This window comes from Lissotriton vulgaris, chromosome 7 (genome assembly GCF_964263255.1).
Source record: "Lissotriton vulgaris chromosome 7, aLisVul1.2, whole genome shotgun sequence".
NCBI classification, from domain to species: domain Eukaryota; kingdom Metazoa; phylum Chordata; class Amphibia; order Caudata; family Salamandridae; genus Lissotriton; species Lissotriton vulgaris.
In genome coordinates this window covers 1,738,412,043-1,738,418,106 of record NC_141695.1, presented here as the reverse complement: position 1 = coordinate 1,738,418,106, position 6,064 = coordinate 1,738,412,043, and positions in this window count along the sequence as shown.

Below are 6,064 nucleotides of genomic sequence, written 5' to 3'. Positions count from 1 at the left end.
AGTGCATTTTGAGACTGCCAGGAATCCTTTTGTAAATTCTTGTAAGGCATAGATGAGGCATTTTAGGCCATGAAATTACATTAATGGCCGGAATTACCTTTTGTGAGTAGGGCCCATTGTTTTCTGGAGATGACGTTTTATTCTCAACCATTTTGTTTTAGAAAAGATTCCTTGATTGTGACGCAAATGGGGTGAAATGAAAACATTTGCAGTCTTATGCAAGTTGCAAAGTTTTCCATAGAGCTTCCCACGGGTTGCTTAAAACACTTTACAACTACAATGCCCACTTGTGGGTAAGAACCACATCCAAACACACTACTGTAACTAGCACCTAGGAAACTTAACTGGGCTAGGCAACTGGGTAAGGCAGGCCAAGGCCGTAATCACGGGCCATCTACCCCTACAAACCTGCCAAAGGAGGATGCGAGTAAGAAGTTAAAAACGTAGCCAGCACTCATGTGAGTGTCCCTGGAAACCCCAGTGAGTAGGCAAGTGCCGGCATTGGTGGGAGTGATTGGGGGCTAAGGGTAAATAAACAGGCTAATGCAGCCTGTTGTCAGTGAGGTGCAGGAAGAGAGTCTGTAGTGTTCCTAACCATCCGTTTAATTGCCTCTTCATTCATTTATCCATCCCACTAAAACACTTAGGCCCCATTAGGATGGCAGGTGGACTTTGCCTGCCCGCCAATCTCGTGGAAAACGGGACTGCCCGTGAGCTGCGCGGCGGTCCCGCACTGCATATTAGAATGCGCCCACCACAGTGGCAGGCGCATCATGCATATTTAACATTGTGGCGGGGGGTGCTCTCAGCACCGCCTGCCACAATGCTAAAAATGCATGTATGCATTTGCATACACAAAGCGGCAGGCACCGCGCGGTGCCTGCCGCATTATGTATACAAATGCAGGGGGGTACCACAGGTGCCCCCCATGGGCAACCCCCAGCCCCCCTGCACCATGGGGGCCCGCAGGGGGCCCCAAAGTGAAGACCGCATGCCTTTCCGTGGCGGCATTGCCGCCACTGAAAGGCATCTGTTTAAGCCCATCATAATATGGCTGGCGGTGTCTAATAGACACCGCCACCATATTAAATGTTTTCCGCCCCGGTTGCAAGGAGACCGGGGCGGAAAAGTGGCAGACGGTTTTTCCGTCCGCCACGTTCCCCCCCCGCCATCCTAATATGGTGGGGGGAATTTAGGTGCGGATGGCGAGCAGATTGCCCCCACCAGGCTGGCGGTAGCTACCGCCAGCCTGGCCGGGGCCATCCGCCCGCCAACCTAATGGGCCCCTAAAACTCTTTACCCATCCATCCATCATCCATACATCCACCAACTTGAGTAACACCCATAAACCATTGATGAAAAGGAATAACCTTATTTGGTCCTGTTAGCCAACCTACTGGCAAATCACCAGGTAATGAGGAGAAGTCAACATTCAACACAATCAGGGCACACCGGCTCACGCAGGTGTGAGTCAGGTTTGCTGAGTGGTTTTTTTTTTATTTATTTGTCTGATCTCTGATGCACCATTTAAACCCAGGCTGTGAACCCACTCAAGAGGCCACCTTTCGCCCACCATCAGTCAATCATTAAACCCGGTGAGGCCAAAAGCCTTTGCACAACCCACATTTACCGTAAAGAGCTCTCTGGTTTGCCAGGTCCATGTGGACTTGTACCGCTGCGTCCAGTGTGCAATCATCAGAGGAGACGAGTTGTGTGGGTCTGTGGTGATCAGCAGATAAACTGCGATGAGAGAAGAGAAAGGGATTGGGGGCTTGTAATGAAGCCTGCCCGAGCTGAAGCACGGGGACACTAAGGGGCAGATTTAAAGCCCCTTGCGACACTTTTGTGCCACTGTTGCGTCACTTTTGTAACGCAGCAGCACCGTAAAAAATGCAGCCAATTTACAACATGACGCATCTAGGGAGATGCATCACATTGTAAAGTCTGCATCACATACTTGCATCAGGTATAATGTATGCAGGGTGGGCGTTCCCACGCAGGAAAGCCTCGTAAAATTGACGCAGTGAAATCTACAAGATATCACTGCGCCACTTCTAGGATGCCACTGCGTCAAAACCTTATGCCTGCTTGGCATAATAAGTGACGCAGTGTAGTGAGAATAGGCCTCAATATGCATTGCTGGAGTTGCTTCGTGCTTGTGACACGACTCCAGCAATGCATGACTTTTGCGCCAACAGATGCATCAGAATTTCTGACTCATCTTTCATTCCTTGCGCCATGGTGCATTGTATTGTAAATATGGCACACCCATGGTGGAGCAAGGGTATCGCAGGCTGGCGCAGGGAAACTGACGCATCTTTACAGATGCGTCCGTTTCTTGTAAATTTGCCCCAAATTGTTAAGGACCTGGTTAACAGCTGGTCTTATGGATCATTGAACCAATGAGCTTGACCCCATATCCACAGGCTCGAATCTTGCCAATGCCTTTCTCCTTCCGATGTCCATTAAAGTAAATATCAGCTTCCCTAAAGCACAATTCATCTGGATAACAACAAACATCTGTTAACTAGGGCCAAGAAGTCCCATGGGCTGAACATGCATTTGACAAATACAACTGTAAAGTTAATTTTAAAAGGAAGACAGGTAAACAAATTTAAAAAGCCAAATTGTATATAGATGTAAGTACAATACTAAAACCATGAGCAGAAGGAAACCTCACCTGTAGGAAAGTGAAAAACCCTCTATTTTTGATAAATACATTTACATCAACATCAAACACCTTCAATGCTGTCAGTCTACTGTTGTGCTTTACTGTAATCAGATACCATTGCATCTGAAGCGTGGACGTATGAGTGGGACAGGAAGGAGATTTTCAATGTGTCAACCATGAATGGCAGCATAACAAGATGCCCATTAATAGCTCTGGCAATTCCAGCCACTGAAGATGGCACCACCGGCAGGAAGGGTATCGCCGTGAGCTGGAAAAATGTACAATTCTCAGGTGGACCCTAGGGATCCACTTAGGAATGGAAAATAAAGGGAAGAATTACGTTTGAGGCATCTGAATCCACCAGTTATTCCAATTCTTCTCTGGATTTTTGTCAAGAGATTAAGCTTTATTTTAAGAGGCGGATAGTCTTTGGGATACTGAATGTCCTGTGATTTTCCCACAATACTTTTAATTCTGTCTGGCTCGATAAACACTTGCTTATCACAATAAACATGTCAGGCTTATTGCCTTTATTGCTACTTTTCATAGTAAACAGATCAGGTGTACAGCCAACTCAGTCCTTCTGTATTGAGCGTTATCCTCCCCACATGGCATAACATGCAATACCAGCTCTCTTTTTCAGTGGAATCACACGACCTCTGCCCAATCAAATGCTGTACTCAAGAAAACCAACAAATGAACGGATCCTAAGATGCTCTCAGTAATACTTCTGAATGGTCTTTTTATGTTGATCACGTAACATCAGGCAACAGATGCACTTGTTTAGCCAGATCTAAGAGGCACCATCACCATTCCATTATCCACATGATCTTCCTTTGAACAAAATACTGTTTGAATTCCAGTTTCCAGAAAGACACTTCATATATAGATCATTGCTGCCATATCAGATCACACATATCGCATAATCCCCACCTATCCTCATTTATCATTCCTACTCACCGGTGGATGTACGTGTGTGGTTTGGTATTGTACAGGCTGTGCCTGGTCTGTTTGGCTGGACCTTCCAATCCCCAGCAGAGGCCAGCTGCTTCTACGACAAAATCTAGCGTGAGTGAGCGTTTCCATACTTCTTAATGGCTTCCTCAGATCTAAAATCTGTTCACCAGGGTGCAGCCCATTGAGTGGGGATCTCCTTGATCCAAATGCCCAACGTAAGGGCCTAATAGGATGGCGGACGGACCTGCGTCCGTCCGCCACCCCAGAGGAGGAGGGACCGTCCGCCGGGGCAGAGGCGGTCCCTCAGTGCTAATTAGGATGTGACCGCCACCCTGGCGGTCACAATCCTGCATTTTTAACATTGCGGCGGGTGCTGCTTGAAGCAGCACACGCTGCAATGTTAAAAAATCCATGATTTCCTTTGCGTGCATGAAGCTGGAGGCACCGTGTGGTGCCTGCTGCTTCGTGCACGCAAAGGCAGGGGGGGTACCATAGGTACCCCCCATGTGCACCCCCCTTCACCCCTGGGGGCCCGCAACGGGCCCCCAAAGAAAACACCGTATGCCTTTCCACGGCGGAAATGCCGCCATGGAAAGGCATATGTCCGCAGCCATCGTAATATGGCTGGCGGTGTCTGATAGACACCGCCAGCCATGTTAGAGCTTTTCCGCCGCGGTCAGAAGGCGACCGCGGCAGAACAGCGGTGGAACAGCGACGGACAGAAAATAGATCCCCCAGCCATCCTAATGTGGCGGGGGGTCTTTTTCCAGTCCGCAGCAGACAATCCGCATCCTCCGGGCCGGCGGTGGCTTCCGCCGGCCCGGAGGATGCGGATTATCCGCAATCCTAATGAGCCCCCTAGTTAGGGTCTTGGGTGGTGGAAGTGAGATTTACTCCTGTCAATGGAATTCATTAACTTCTAGTCCCCCTAAAGGGTAACACCTGAGAATTGAATTCAATTCGTTTGTGAGACCGCCACTCTTGGTCAAAAATCTTATGTTTCAATGAGTCACCTCTCCACGTTATGAGACTAGAGTGCTTTTGGTGCCAGGAAGAGGTTGGAGAAGCTATTTTTATGTCATCAGACCGGATATTACAGGACATCACGAAATTCAGTTTAAATAATCACTCTTTCACCTAGAATCTTCAAATGAGCTTCAGGGCCAAGATTTACCAACATGTTGTGGTTGTGCCACTTTTTCTGTGCAGCCACAAGGCAACATTCTAGTCCAGATTTACAAAGCAGTGGAAGGGCCAATTTGTGGGGCTTTTGTAAAGGAATATAGTGCAATGCAATAGCTTGCGTTGCATCGTGTTACATTTCCTTGTAGTAGGCGTTATATGGGTGGAGCATGGGAGTTTCCATACCACCACCTATGGGAGATCCTGCACCTACCATAGAGAGGCATATCGAGGAGGGATATGTTATTTCTCCTTGTCTTTCTTTCTATTGTCTTTCACTTGCTTTTATCATTCTAGTTCTTTTAGCTTTCCTTACAGTCTCAATCCTTCTCACCTTGTTCTTCTTTTCTCCTTGTCCTTCTCTTCCTCTTTGTTTTTCTCTCCCCTTATGTATCAGTTTATGTCCTTGATCAACGCCACCCTTTCTTCCTCTTCATTTTCACACATTCCTTCCTTCTTGTTCACTTTTCTCCTCGCCCCTTCTCTCTCCTTTTGTGTTCTACATCTTGCTTTTTCCTCTGTGTTCGGTCTTTATTTCTCCCCCTCTGTTTCTTGTGTTTCTCTACGTTCTATATCGCCTCTCTCTTTCCTCCTCTGTCTTTTTCCTTCTCTCTCTCTCTCTCTCTTTCTCTCTCTCTCTCTCTCTCTCTCTCTCTCTTTCCTCTGATCTTTCTTTTCTGATGGATTGCTGTTTCTCTTTATTCTCTTTTTTGCTTACCACTCACTTACACTTTTTTCTTCTTTCTAGATTCCATACAGATGCACTTCAAGATGTAGGGGCCCTCGGCCTCCATACATTGTTGGCCCTCCCAAAAGGAAGATGCGCACTGAACAGTGCTGGAATAACACAAACATAAGACACAGAGTGCCAGTAAGTCCACATGTCCAGAGCAGCAACCGGAATGGCACAGATTTTCAAGTAGCAGCAGAACTACGGTGTATTTCAGCTCTTTCTTTAATATTTTACATTGACTCTGCATTTTGTAAACATACGAACTACTCTAAAAATATTCAGATAAAGCTGTTTATTTGTAATCACAGCACTTAACTGAGTTTGGAAACCCCAGCCGAGGAGGCCTCTCTTTGATGTTTGTGCTGGGCATGGTTACATTCATTTCGCCTCTACTTTATTAATGCATTTAAGATATAGATTACTTCTGATGACGCAGTCCGTACATTACAGTTACACAATGATTGTAGAGCTGGCACGTGTCATAGATGTGGAGTGCCCTCAACAACAGATGCAGTAGCAGT